This window comes from Sinohyriopsis cumingii, chromosome 6 (genome assembly GCF_028554795.1).
Source record: "Sinohyriopsis cumingii isolate HCF-2022 chromosome 6, ASM2855479v2, whole genome shotgun sequence".
Classification (NCBI taxonomy): domain Eukaryota; kingdom Metazoa; phylum Mollusca; class Bivalvia; order Unionida; family Unionidae; genus Sinohyriopsis; species Sinohyriopsis cumingii.
In genome coordinates this window covers 47,787,860-47,803,472 of record NC_142966.1, presented here as the reverse complement: position 1 = coordinate 47,803,472, position 15,613 = coordinate 47,787,860, and the positions used below count along the sequence as shown (strand labels likewise).

Below are 15,613 nucleotides of genomic sequence, written 5' to 3'. Positions count from 1 at the left end.
CCAGAATCAAACACAAAACAATTTTCTCTGTGTTACGTTTCACTGTCGGACTCTAGTCCAACATGACAATCCGACCTCATCCATGTGTACACACCAGCAAGATACTTACGCTACTATTCTGACAATCGTATGCTCATTATTCCCACTATGAAAACAAAGTCATATGGACAGCGCTGTTTTGCATACCAGGGCCAGCAACTTGGAATGAATTGCCCACTGAACTTAGACGCAAAGACACATTGATCCCATTCAAGAGTGCTCTCAAAACGCACTTATTTCGACTGCAAGAACAAACTTAAAGACCTAATAATGTTTCCTACCTTAAATATTTCAGCATGTTTTTTATGTTTTCTAATTTCATGGTGTTTGTTTTTGTAATCATATCATTATATGTTTTTTATCTTATAGGTGTTGTCTAATGTTGTAAAGCGCTTAGAGCTTCTCAAGATTAGGCGCTATACAAAGTCCTCATTATTATTATTATTATTATTATTATTATTATTCTTTATAGTTTGAGCTCTTTTGTACTTTTGTTTATTTAGTGAGGTATGTTTCGACGAATGCTTGAACTAAAGCAAAGTAATAAACAAATGCATTTAACGATGTAGACATTATTTTGTATTAGATGGCTCATAAGTCAAAGCCTCTCTTAAATCCAGCCTACAATGTTAACACAAATAAATACACAAATGCACCATTACGTTAACATCAATGACTCAGAATCATGTTACGCTAAGGGGGCGGAACTTACAACTGATATACTACGTGTGATCTAATTCGGTGTTTTTTCGCTTATCAGTGTCATTGTGGGGGAATTCTCGACTCAGCATATAAAATTGTTATGTCGTATAGCAAACTGTATTACTGTGATTTAATGTCACATCAAGGTACACACATTTTATACATTGTTTCTTTGCATCTATTCGTGAATACAGACGTACTGAAAGGAGGATAATCCGTGCTTACTGAAGGCTGAAAACTCCAAAGTGATGCATTTAGATGAAGGTATGTGAAAACTGCTAGTTTTTTGAGACTGCACACATAATTTTCTTTGTTTAGGGGTGGGGTGGGGTGGAGAGGGGCCTGGAATTTTCTTTTCAGTCAGTTTAACATCCGGATAATTGTTTCTGTAGCAGCTAATATGATGGATATAATCAGTTCTACTGGTCATAGACCAGAAGAACTTATGGTATGACCTGTTGTCCGTCGTCCTTCTTAGTCCATCGGTTAGCACAAGTTTGTTATAGGTACTCCTCCTAAACTACTTGGAGGATTGTCTTGAAACATTACACACACACACACACACACACACACACACACACACTAATCCCTGTTCCAGCTTGTCCGAACTGAAAATGGTGATTCTCAGACATCCAATATGGTCACAGCAGCGGCCATCCTGAAAATCTTGTTTTCGTTAGATCGTTGCTATAGAATTTCCACTAAAAGACTTCATATGATATCTTGTTGTTTTAAATAAAAGTCACGCTTATCTGACTTCCAATATGACCCCCAAAACAACCATCTTGAAAATCTTGTTATTACTACTCCTCCTGAATTGATCTTCGTATCGTATCAACATGAAGTTTTCGCTGAAAGATTTCTTATGTTGTCTAGATGGTCCTAAATAAAATGGTGCCGATATGAAATCCAATCTGGCAGCCATCTTAAAAATATTGTTGTCAAAACTCGACTTGAACAGAAAGTCATACTGACGTGGGATTTTCACCAGAAGACTTCTTGTAATGTTCAGTTGGTCTTAAAGGAAAATAGTGACGCTCTAACGTCCAATATGACCGCCACTGCAGCCACATTGAAATTTTCTTTATTGCTATTCTTCTTGAAAGGAAATTCATATCTTGAGAAAAAAAATCGATATTTCTATTCGTTTCCAAATTGAGGCCTATATCAGCATATTTTCACCAAATAGACTTCATATGATGCATACTTGTTCCTAAAGAAAATGGTGCAAGTTGTACATCCAATATGGCTGCCACGACGACTGTCTTAAAAATCTTGCTGTCAGTACTCCCTTGAATGGGTGGGGGTGATGGGGGGCAAAATCCTAAATGAGAATGGTTCTAGTGATACATCCAGTATGGATGCCACGATGACAAACTTTCACATTTTGTTATCACTCCCCACCACCACCACCATGGATGCTCATTATGAAGTGAGTTTTTCACCAAAAGGCATCTAACGATGTTTACTTTGTCCTAAATGAAAATGGAGTCAAGTTGATATCCACTATACGTACCACAGCAGCTAATGTTAAGACCTTGTTATTTTGTAAGAATATCAGAGATAGTTTCAACACTTGACAGTTAAACGAAAGAAATGGTAATATCTTGAATTCCTGGAAATTCTTTCTGCCCAGTAAAACGTCATTCCCTTCAAGACACTCTCTTTTTTGACATACATACATACATACATACATACATGCATGCATGCATACCTTGACACGAAGTTCCTACTGTAGATAAACCTGACTTATCAGGCGTTGTCTTAACCCCACGACATCGCGATAAAGATGAACTGTTTCACGTGAAAAAGAAACAACAAACTTAATATATCCATAATGACAGACGTATATATCATTAACTATGTTCTAGAAATGTGCATTTGTTCTAATCATTGATAGCCTAAATTCAATATTTCATTGTAATTTAGTAACATAAACTTCGCTGAGTGATGTCATTTTTGTCTTTCCTTCTTTCTTTCCAATATATGTTACAATATTCCAATTAGCCTGCGCACGCATCGGAATGCACACACACACACACGCACACATGCAAAAAGATTCTCTCGTCTCTTTTTTCAGCTGTAAAATCATAGAAACACAAGGTAGGTTTAACATAGTTTTGTAAATGTACATGACTGGAAATGTCTACTGTGCATTCTTGCAAATACGAGTGTGATGAAGTAAATCGACGTGGTGTGATCTGGGCCGGATTAAGGTCAGTGTAGGCCCTATGTGCTTCTTTAATAAATCGACTGACATTGACATGACTACCTCTTTGTGCATACACTTTTCAGTAGCGTGGCCCTAGGCACAGCGCCTACTGTGCCTGTTGGATATTACGGCCCTAGGTGTGGTAGCCTCCTAATTAACTATTTAGGGATTTGCGATCGTTTGGAATGGTTTTACAAACATGACGGTACATCTCAGTACATTGACGCCCGCACATAGGGGAAAGGAGTAAGGACACTTGACTTAAAACATGTCTAGACCTATTTTGACCACTAAATGTTTGCATATCCACCCTCACCCCCTTAATTCTGCGGACGCACATGTCTCAGTACATATAGTTAGAAATGCATCATCTGGTTATTCTATTAGGGTTTCATCGACCGAGTTGGTATCACGGTACCAACTGTTTTTCCATAGACCTTAATGCTAATGTTTGGAGAAATAAATATATTTTCTATCCTACATTAGCGTGCATATCACACTTTTCTAGAGAGCAGTGTTAGATTTTCAATTTGACAAGGACAAAACCAGGTACGCCATTGCATTTAAGAGAGATAACTCTGCTGGAACTAGACAGGGGTAAGAGTTATCTAGTCACAACTGACACAGTTTCAGACATGTGTACCACATTTTAAAAAAATCATAAAAAATACAAAATATCATCTAGATAGGAATTAACATCATCTTACATGTTGCCAGGAGGCACAACTTTTTTTTAAAGCCTAACAGAAAGTACAGCTCTTACATAGTGCACCAATCACAGCTAGTTTTGTTGTTTCTTTTGAAATACAATGTTCCATACGCCTTAAGCTCCGCCCACCGTGACTTGTGCAATTGGTACCGTTATACCAGTTTCCCTAGCTACGATGTCGTAGCCTCAACTTGAATTGGTGTGGTTGAGGCTACGAACCGATCCCATATCATGTAATGGACAAAAAAAAAAAAAATCATCACTAAAGTCAAAACAAAAAAAACAAACAGTGTAGAAATCAACTACATAAGTATAATCATGTTGTGAAAGAAGTTTGGCTTATTTTGAATGTATTAAGCCCTTACACAATAAAATAAATTGGTATGGTTACTCTAACCTTATCCTGTCCGCCATGACAAATAACGCGAGACTCTCGCCGTGACCGCTTTTCTACGTAAGGCTTGCCAGACAATATTTTGGATATTCTACGCTATATTATTATCAATCAAGTGGCGATTAATCGCTTCTTGGTGGAATTACAAAGTTGCCGATAAACCGTATTTGCTTTTAATGCGCAAAATTTCTGACCCAAACGGCGCCAAATTTTTACTACGATTTGTTTACATTTCCAAATAAGGCGTCAATGTCCTTATATGGCACACAAACAAACGAGGCTGAGAACGGAAGTAATCATTATCTGAAATAATATGGCGGACGATCTAAACGAAAATATTGGCAAAAAAAGGTAAACGAGATTTTACAACTATTTCTACAATGATTTTCGATACTTCCGGTATTAAATAAGAGGACTACTCAATTTATTGGATTATATGCAAGGAATATGTTTAAACTGTTATTATTAGGCTAAAAGAGCGCCGGGTGTGAATCACACCCGGCTTGCTCCATTAAAACGTATATGCTCATGTTAGTACCCTGTCCACGAGGTACGAGTAAGGGTACTAATATTAGTACTACAGTTTCCCCTGCCCTTCGATATTCCGTATTTGATATATAACTGTCTAACTCTCTGCAACGGAGTGGGAAAAATAAGCGGTAGCTCGATTACAATTTACCTTTAATGTTTTATCTTAAAACGTGTAAGCTTCGGTCCCGGGGAATACTTTTGGTTTGTAAATGAGCTATCTAAAAACTAACCGACTCAGCAGCTAAAAGACTAATAAGTTGAAAATAATCACACCCTCTCGAGAAGAAACAATCCCCATCCTCCAGTAAAAAATAAAGTAATATTGTTACAAGGGTCATACTATAAATAATATGGACGCGCCCTCGGAAATCACCGCAGCTTTGTATCACCATATTCGCTAGCCAAGGTTCCGATCTATTAACGCTATCTACATCTAGATAGGAGAACATATCGGAACCTTGGCTAGCAAATATGTTATACCATAGGAAATAAAACATTTATTTCTGCAGTTGAATATTATTCCCGGTCTATGCAGGTTTAAATTGCACAGGGTACTTTTCAGTGCTCGAACTGTTCCTCTACGCAAAAAACACTATCTGTTAATTTATTAAACACGTCACCACTCGACACTAATGGGACCAAATGTAACAAATGATTCGAAATGAAACACATATATGTATATTTGTCATAAGCTCTGATTCTAGATTCTTAGCGTTGTATAAAATTTAAATGCAAATTGGTTTCAGTAAACAATGTAGCTATTATTAGTCAGTCGAAGTAAATGGTAAAATGAATAACCTCGTGGAATGTGAGATCCAGGAAAATGGTGTCAAATTATTTTGATAACTTTGATGAGAATGCTGTGTCGGCCGGGCCCATCAGGCCCGTCCCTTGCAAGGATTGCATGTATAGTTAGGGAACTTGAGGTCAGCCAGGCCCGTCCCTTGCAAGGATTGCATGTATAGTTAGGGAACCTTAGGTCTAAACTGGCACGATACAGTTCGGCCGTGTCGTAAAGTTAATCTTTCATTCTTGGAAAATATACTAGACTTAGGAATTTACACACACACACACACACACACACGCACGCACGCAAGCACGCACACACACACACACACACACACACACACAACATACATACATAGATACATACTTAGAAAATGACAGCGTTGTTGAACATCGGTGACAAATGACGAGGAGTCGGTTACATAAAAATGATCATGCTCTCTTTGTATGGTATGAACTCTGACTCTTCCAAGTTTGTCATTATAATTATTATTATTATTATTATTATTATTCCAGTCACACAGGCAGATATGTTAGTATTGGGGCCCAGGATTTACTTCTTTACAAAGCTTTTACCGAGTTTTGTACAAAAGAACTATTGCATATCAATTCATTTTCGGCCTAAACATATCCCATTCATGATCTCATGAACTTGTTATATGTATGCCTTTTGTTATGTATTTTCAATTTGTATTATTTGTTGGCTTTTCTTAATGATCTTGTTATTTACATTTGTATTTTGTACTTGACTTTGTCCAAAATCAAGTTCACTGTGTATATAAACAGCGACCTTGTTGGGGGTAAAGAAAAAAAACAAGAGAATACATAACTAAAATGTTATCTGTGATTGTGGATTAAATATTCAGATCATTATTAATGTAAAAATGTTTAACTGAATTGAGTTAAAACATACATGTTTGATTCTGATCTTATAATTGTCTAGAATGGAAAATTCCATTAAGTGACGTAATATTTCCAGAAAATGATAATTGCGTCCGATGTCAAGTAGATGGGTTTATAATCTTGTTTATCTAAGAATTACTCATTCTTGCCTTAAGATCTTATAGTAGAATTAATCTAATTGTTGTGTTTTTCATTTGGGTGAAACTATTATATTCTCTCTACCTGGCTCACTCTTCAAACCCGTTTGAATTTCAAGAAGAAATGTTGAAATATTGCCAGTCTGATGTGGACATATGCCGTTGAGATGGAACATTCAACAATTATTTCTGGATCACGGAGGTATCGATCCTTAGAAGAAGAAAGCTTGTACCATCGCTAAAGTGTGAAGTGTATCCTATCGAAAGAAGTTCATGCCTGATAATAAAATATCCGTCATAGCCCTTCAATTCTGTCTTTTGATCTACCATCGATATTCCGACAAAGTTTTGCGTTGGCTTCATTACTTGTGTGAAAGTGAAAACAAATGGATACCACATGCTCGAAAAAGTGGAGAAAACTGTTTTCCTCTTGATGTCTGGAATTTAGAAAACCCCAAGATCTTATGCGAACTCCAAGGATCGTTATTTTAACGGATGCGTTACTTAGTTTCATCAAGGAAACCTGAAACGTCCTTTCTAAGAGTTCACCATGGAACAGTTGTACTAGCAAACAGACAAATGAAGGCTTGAGGTTAGAACAGGGGTCTCAAGGCGCGATCACATGAGGTCCAAATTAGGACTAGTACAATGGCCCAAGAGCCGCATCACTGAAACCTTTTCATACAGTGAAAGTGGCTCACATAAAAAGGTAGCCAGTTGAAATATTGAAACAAGAAGTAAGCGATGTAGAAATGAAATTTTTATCCAAATTGGCTAGCTGTGGTGCAAAAGTTTGCATTATTAATTATTTTACAAATTCATGGTGTCGTTGCGGGCCGCAGGAAATAACTCCACGGGCCACATGTTCAAGTGATAAAAATGTGGGAGCACAATTATCATGAACGTTACAAAACAAAAATTAAGACGGGCTGCTGCAAGTTACGACGCGGTGGATATCGAACCTTTGAATCCAAGGCGAAGATTGTTTGGAGGACGAACCAATGCGACACGTTTTCTGTATGACGTGGATGAATTTCAACGAGACGAAATTAAATACATTGATGTATGTTCCTTGTATCCTTGGGTGCGCAAACGTGCTCACTTCCCTACAGAATGCGCTGAAAGGTTGACAGAACACATCGACGTGGAACACATTCGCCAATACGAAGGGTTAATCAAATGCAAAGTTTTACCTCCAACCAACTGGTACCTCACTGTCTTACGATATCATTGCCAAGGAAAACTGATGTTGTCTTTATTCAGCGCGTGTGATGAAACACGTAATTAAGACCAACCTTTGTTGCAACAGGCACGAAGAGCACGGTATGACTGGAACTTGGGTGAGTGTTGAATCGTTTCTTACTCTGGATCGGGCATACCAACCGTTAAAAGTATACGAAATTTTGCACTTTCCTACCACAGAACGATACCAAAGGGTCGACGACTCCAATAAAAGAATTTCTTCTGGCTACGTCAGCGAATTTCCAAAATTGAAAGAAGAAGCTAGTGGCTATCCATCTTTGTGTCAGACTGTAGAAAACAAAGAGACATTACGAGAAAGGTACCAAGCCTTACAAAGCATTACTTTGTAACACGTGGTAGAAAACAAACGAAGACAAGCGTTTGCTAAAGTCATTTTAAATTGTTTGTGGGGAAAATTAACACAACGTCCAATGTTGCCCAGGACCGACGTCTTCGCAGATCCAAGTCGCTACTTTCAACTGGCGAACGACAAAGAAAATCTCATGAAACACGTTCAAATCATCCGCGAAGATTAGAGCTTGGTAAACTACAAAGGACTGACGAATATAACACAATTGACGAGTTTGGAAATATCATCACTGCAGCGTACGTAACAGTCATGTCCATTTAAAAGTGTATGATGCAATGGAATATTCAGGAGATCGAGTCCCTTAGTAAGGAACTGACAGCCTTATGCAGATCCATCGTCCAGATAGCCATCACGCAAACGTCGAAGGGGACCGTTCAGGCGTTTAGACGGACTAACAAGCAGAAGATAAATTTAATACTTAATAGTGTTGCTAGCAGTAGCCCAAAATAATTTGGATACCAACATTGAGACGGACATGGATAATTTCATACCAAGTGCGAAGTTAAAAGACTGACACTCAACTATCGACCTAGTCAAGTAGTCAGCTTTGATGTCTTGTACGAAGCGTTGAGGTCCAGACAAGAGCAAGGCTTTTGCATGGAAACAGTGGATTCAAAGAAAGTGTACGTTTACAAAACCACCAAAAGGTCAATCGACCTTTTGATAAAGTCTATCAGATTGTGTACCAGAAACGAGTGCGACTTGCATACTGTAACACTTAACAGTACAGACACTGTGAGCTCCATTATAAAAAGGAGAAAGATGCAAGACAAACACTTCATTGCGAATACAAACGCAGACCTGGTAAGATAATGAATAATTTTTCACAGCAATCGAGTGATGGACTCACGACAGACTCCAAGTTAACAACAAGTGAACTCTAGGGCGATTCTGTGCCTTGCACCCAGAGTGATGCCGTACTCTCCGACATCAGCGATGCGGCACGTTCTTGCCGCTCCTCTACCGTCGAAAGCCACCCTGTTGTTGCTACTGTCAAGTCTATTAGAGCACATTCAGAATCTACATTTGGAGCTACGTGAACATATTTACAAAGAGTTTGTCAAGATACAAGTGAAACGCCAAATCAGAATGAAACCATTGCTATTTCCACAGTATAAGATGATCGATTCTTGGGTATAAAACGTATCCTCACTGTTGCATCAAATTTCGAGGAAGGAAGTCAATGACAGTGTTCTGGACTTAGAGGATTACCGAACCTTTCTACATGAACTGTTTCCACATTCGATTCCATTGATTCCTGCTCGTTCAGGAGTCCTGATAGGAAGTAGTCTAATTTGATGTTTTAATTTCATCGGGCAACACAAAGAATATGTTGGTCCATTCCACCTTAAAATATGGCTACCTGATTCGTTCTAGAACATCCTTCGTTATGACGGACCCCCATTTTCAATCGCCAGTCCAAACTATCACAGTTAACACACCCTTCTGCATAAGGACTCATTCGAGAGGGTAGAAAACCATCAGACTCCTGTTTTCTAATCATGGGTCTTTCTGGTGTCAAAAAGGCGGAAAGTTTAGACTCATAATGGATCTTTCTACTTTAAACAGATATCTTCCTGGACAATGCTTCAGGATGGAGATTACCACCTCCTTCAGGAACGCCATAAGGCCCTATGATTGGGCGATCTCCATCGATCTTAGAGATGCATACCATCTTCCACTCACACAAGGAGACTTCATATGCGCCCTCTCTGGTTCCTGGTTTTATCAAACCAGAGACCGCATAAAAATTCTGCAGCATCTCTGAGCCCATCGGATAAGATTTTGTTTCACCACCTGCGTTGGTGGCCAAATTATGGCCAGTTCACACATGCAAACGCTACCCTTCCTTTACACTGACGCATCAGATTCGGGATGGGGTATTTACCTGGAGCCAAAATGTTAAGTTCTTCACTGACTTTGGTCCCACGACGAAGAAATCCTCATATAAACAACTTCGAGATGCTGATAATGTTTCCAGCCTTACAGGATTAAATTAACCTCATAAAGTATCATTGCATTATGCACTGCCTCACGTCAGTAATAGCGTACCCCATGCGCCAGGGAGGTACACGGGCTTCATGTATGGAGCACTGGAAAATTCCCCGATGGACAGACTCAGGAGATTGCTCTCTCAGACCATCTTTATCCAAGCAAGATGAATATCCTGCCGGACAGTCTGTCTCAATGTCTCGTAATAGCTTCTACACCAGCTGGTAGCAGATTCACTTTTCGAACTGTACAGGAGACCCTAAGTGGACTTATTATTCGCAAAGAGGCTTAACAACATGCTCCGTTGTATGCCTCTCCAGTACCAGATCAGATGACCTACGTAGTGGACAGTTTCTGTCTAATGCGGGATCGTCTGTAGGCGGAGCCCTTCAAAATAATTCAGTAGATGCACCTCCAATGTAGGATCTTCACTGCTCGAGTCATCTTAACAGCTCCCACTCCCGAATCCCGTGGCACCAACAGTCGTGGTTCAAAGACCTACTCTACCGGTTAGTGTGATTATTTACAGTTCAACGATATCAATGATACTTTTTATCCTCTTTGCCATTCTGGCTGAAATTGAGCTACCTTCAAATAACTCACCTTCATGTTGACATCCCCATTTTCTGTTCTGAGCTGTTGATGATCAAAATAGACTAATTTACCCAGTTAGGGCTTTCAGGTTTTATTTGGCATCTTCTAAATGGAGAATGAAGGATCCGAATTGTCTCAGCCTACCTATTACGGGTTCAACGGATATTTAGGCGTTCACTGTTTCAGATGGAGTATCTTTACTGTGAAGAGAGCGTCTGAGTCCCTCACTGATAGGGACCTTTAATATCATGCGAATTAAATAGCACGAAGGCGCAGTAATTGCTACATATTGATCCTGTTTGAATCACTCCTCACTGTATGATGCTGTGAGACCCGCCTTCTGGCGGTCCCACATTACCATCTCCTCGTTTTCCCATCGACCTCTCCGGTAGTCTAAGTGGTCTGAGCGTCCGCCACAGTTATGGTAGGTTGTGGGTTCGAACCCCGGCCGAGTCATATAAAAAAGATGATACTTGCAGCTGCTTCGCTTGGCGCTCAGCATTATTATGTTAGTGTTAAGATTAGTCGGTCTGGTGTCAGGATAATGTGACTGGGTGGGACATGATGATACATGTCTGCGGCATGATGTTACATTGCTAGACATCAGTATGAACTGCCACACTTCAGACATCGTACAGATATGACTACAATTATCAAAGCTACGTTAAAAATACAAAATAAAAAACTAACACCCTTTCCCTTCGATCTTGGTATCTCAGAGCGAAGACATTTTTTCTTTGAGCCCTTTAGTAACGACATGTGGCCAAGTCATCTACCAACTTATAGCAGTGAACACTCCACAGATAAGTACATTTGGTTTCTATGCCAGATTTTTAGGAGCCATCAGCCTCCCTCCCCCCCCAAAAAAACCTGGCAAGTTCAGCAGTGCATTAAACGCACTTAATTTATTGCTATTGTTCAGCTGCGGCTTTTTTTTTTAAAAATTATTTTGAAGGATGGAGTGGTTGGGGTGGGAGTGGGGTGTGGCTTGGGGTAAAATTAATAAATAAAAATGCATTCTTGGCATTGGGACTTTTAAACCCCAAAAGTGTCCCAGAAAAAATCCATTGCATGGATTAACTAAATTAACGTCAGTAAATCCAGGGCCGTATAGAGCGATCAGCTGCCCCGGGGTAAGAAATACCCTGGTCTCTCCTAGTTCTTGTTCAAACAAAAATTTTATTTTATAAAATTAAAGTGTTGTTCGGCCCGGCCCTCTTAATGGGATATATCCCCTATCCCCGGTTGCCCCCCCCCCCCCTTCGTGTCGGCCCTGAATAAAGCACGATACGGTTGATTGGTTCTTTTAACGGCACTTCCAATGTATCGTTAACTATGTGCCGAGGAAATGAGAGCTTATAGTCTCGGTCTGCCCAGACTGCATCTGCGGAAAGGATTTGCCGATATCAGTCTGAGGAAGAAAAGACAAAATTACGCCCCATGCAATTTGTTTACTGGGGGGGGGGGGGTACATTTTTGTCTCGTCCACTAAGCAAGGGTTGACATTAAGTATACGATATCATAATATACATGACGTCAAAAAGAAAAGAAAAAACCGTTATGATTATACACAACTAAAATGTGCCTACACAATTCTTGCTAACTGATATTTAATAAGTTGTTAAGTTTTCTGTACTTAAGAGGTGTTAATTTACGTGCTCTATCTTCAGTGTTAATTTTTCCATTCATTTCTCTTTTTTCCATCCAGCGCTGTTTTGGCTTACCATTGCATAGCTCTGAAAACCGTGTCAGATTAATCCCGGTCTAGACATCCCTCCACGTTTCCTACTTTATTGCACCTTCTTTAGAATTGTGAAGAAACACATGACTGTTTGGGTACGAATTTACCGTGATACAAAACGTCACTTTTAGCGTCCTTCTCTAGTCAGTGGATGCAACGCTGGAATGTCCTCTTTATTACATTTAGCGTCCTTCTCTAGTCAGTGGATGCAACGCTGGAATGTCCTCTTTATTACATTTAGTTTATAAATAGGGGTATTTGTGGTCACGTGTGCATTACATGTATTACAGTTTCCTTGACGGTGTTTCCTGCATGGTGATGAAACTAGACCTTATCATTAACTTTTACCAATTATGTTTAAGTCACTTTCCTGATTCACTGTTGAATCATACCCCACCTTCAGTCTCGCACAGTATTTAGCTGGTACAATTCAAATCTAACGCAGAATAAGTCAGTCCCTCAATAAGTAGGTGTTGCTCGTGGCTTAAAACATTCTTTAACAGAATAGCGAAACTTATATACACTAATCATTCGTCCCATTTTAGAATATGCTGGTGAAGTCTAGAAAAATTGCTCAACCGAAGATTCTAAATAATTGAAAACTTAAAATGGAACTGCGATTGATACTGAAACAGTAGTATCTTGTATGTTGTATACGGTATGTGTGTGATAAAAAAAATTATGCTTTTTTTTAAAAACTGGCCAACAGTCCGCGTTATGACCATACGCCCAATCATGTGTATTAGGCAGCTCCGTTTCATACAAATGGAATTACATCACAATTGATACTTCCAGTTCAGTACCCACGAATGTAGTTCTAGTCTATTTTTTAAACATTTTTTCCTCTCTCATTTTGGTGGTGATAGAAGAGTTTTATTTATGCATTTTTGGTAGGGATTTAAAGGTAACTGTTTATTCTTGATAATATGAGCTCAGGGTGTTGTTGTCTGTATGTATTTTGGCGACAGTGCACAGTGAGTAATAAGGCCTTGGTGATGATCCGGAAGTGAAATTCGTGTTCTGGTTACATGCTGTTATGTTGACAGTCAATAATCTAAAAAAAGAGCAGGTCAACCTTTGACAAGAACTTCACCGTGAAGTCATCTTTGAAGGTATTTTAGATTAACTTATGATTTGCATTGATTGTCACACAGTGGAAAGGTCAGTACTGAGAAACAAATGTAGAGAACATATAGTAAAATTAATTGTGTACTATGTCCAAATAACATGGATATGACTAGACTCGCAGTTGACCTATTTAAAATGTCACTCACGTGCTGTGTTAGTACTTTTTCAAGGTACTTGTGTTATTCTTGGACATACTGTTTAATTATCTGTGTTTTATTTAATTTCCGTTTTGTAATGCACTTGAGGACGAGGTGATCTAAAGTTAAATACAAAAAAATGCGTCTGACAGAAGTTCTGTACAACACGATTATACAGTAGTCCTACACGGTTTGACTAAAATGGGAACAGTTACGAAAGTGCGAAAAGTTGAGAAAAGTTACGAAAAGTTACGAAAAGTTCATTTAAAATTAAAGTAAAATAATAGAATAGAGACAAACAGTCATACATACAATTATATTTTCATAAAGGATATACAACATATCAATATTTTAATTAACATTTTATACAATTTTATATAGTGCCTTGATATCAAGGTCATTATCTTACAAAGTATGAATCCAATAATGTTATGAGTGTGTTCATATCTTCATGCACAATATCTATTGGCATAAAAGAAAAATCGAGTAGAGTGATTATTAGTATTAAAATTTATTGAAATATTAACATTTTATAAATGTGTTTGTCCAGCATATTGCATGTTACATTTTTTTTACAGGTTATCAAATAAATCACATAAGTTGATACGCAGTTTATGTTATAACGTAGAGAAAATACTTCTTTTGTATTGGCTCTTCAATTAGAACTACTTTCTCTTATATTTGCACATTGAAAGCACTGATGTCTGTTGCATTTAAATGATGAAAAATATATTTTTTTAATTTTCTTTCTGTTTAGTTCTAATTAAAAACATCTCGCAAATTCTTGGGTCTTCTACAAGCATGAATTGGTCTAATTTTGTAAAGTGTTTTTACACTGTTTTATTTGGTTAATTTAGGAGACTCCAGTATTTATTAATCATAAGGCCTATATTAGGTAATGAAGGATTATATTGTATTGTAAAAGGAATTATATTTTTCTCTATTGTACATTTTGCTGTTTTTAAAGCCTCATGCTGATTACGGGCTTTGTTCAGCGCAGAATCAATTATATGTGTAGGATAATTTCTATTTTGGAAATATGTTTGGTGGATATTGGTTCCCTTGACTTCAATATTTGTAGAGATATTTTTATCAATATTTATTATTACATTTACATCGAAGACTGAAACGTGCGAACTAGATGCAGTAAAAGTAAATTTAATCGTCGGGTGAAAATGATTTAGGCGATCAATGAATTTTGTTTAGTCCTTCTGATGAATGGTTCCAAATCATCGAGATGTCATCTAAAATTCTAAACTAAACGAATGGATTAAACTTTTCGTTTTGAGGAAAATCTTTTTCTAATTTATCCATGAAGAGGGAAGCGTATGAAGGAGCCATAGGACTACCCATTGCCGTACCCATTATTTGGATGCAATTCGTATTATTAAATTGAAAATAATTATTTTCCAAGATAAGTTTTATTATTTTACAAATATTTTCACTAAATAGTGTGATATTATTAGGATAGTTATCAAGAAAATATGTACACGCTTTAATGCCATCTGTATGCGGAATTTTGGTATATAGTGATGCTACATCTAATGATACCAGGATTGATTTATCAGATAGCTGTGGAATATACTTCAACTTTTTAATGAAATCAGTAGTATCTTTAATGTATGAAGAAAGCAATTTCGTTAAAGATTGTAAAACACTAAAAAATTATGAAGCAATCAGTAAATTCGAAACTAGTAGGACAGAATTATGGGCGTTTGTGTTTTTTTAAATTATCGCAATTCTAAAATTTAAAATATATATATATAGACCGACCCGACTATTTTTATTTTCAGTTTCAGTTTCAATCAATACTTCTGTTTGACAAATTAAATTATATTGTGCAATAACTCATTCTACATAGGATTTAATATATATTTTTGTATATAAAGTATTTCCAGAAAGATCCTTTTTGCGAATGTATCCTTGTCGCGTAAAGGACTTACTTATCTGCGAAATGGATTGACTATATTTTATTATCAGTTGCAATCAGTGTTTC

General features: G+C 37.8%; 1 protein-coding gene across 3 annotated transcripts in view; it reads left to right on the top strand.

Moving 5' to 3' along the window:
* The first annotated feature begins 745 nt into the window (after positions 1–745).
* Positions 746–15,613, top strand: part of LOC149796877 (uncharacterized) — a 58,298-nt gene continuing 43,430 nt past the window's right edge. For 2 of the 3 annotated variants that reach the window (XM_089961525.1, XM_089961521.1), the window contains exon 1: positions 746–1,005. The gene's annotated coding sequence lies outside the window, so the exon portion shown is untranslated. Of the gene's footprint in view, positions 1,006–13,334; positions 13,465–15,613 lie in introns of those variants that run through there. The other variant, XM_089961523.1, reaches the window with a different exon arrangement.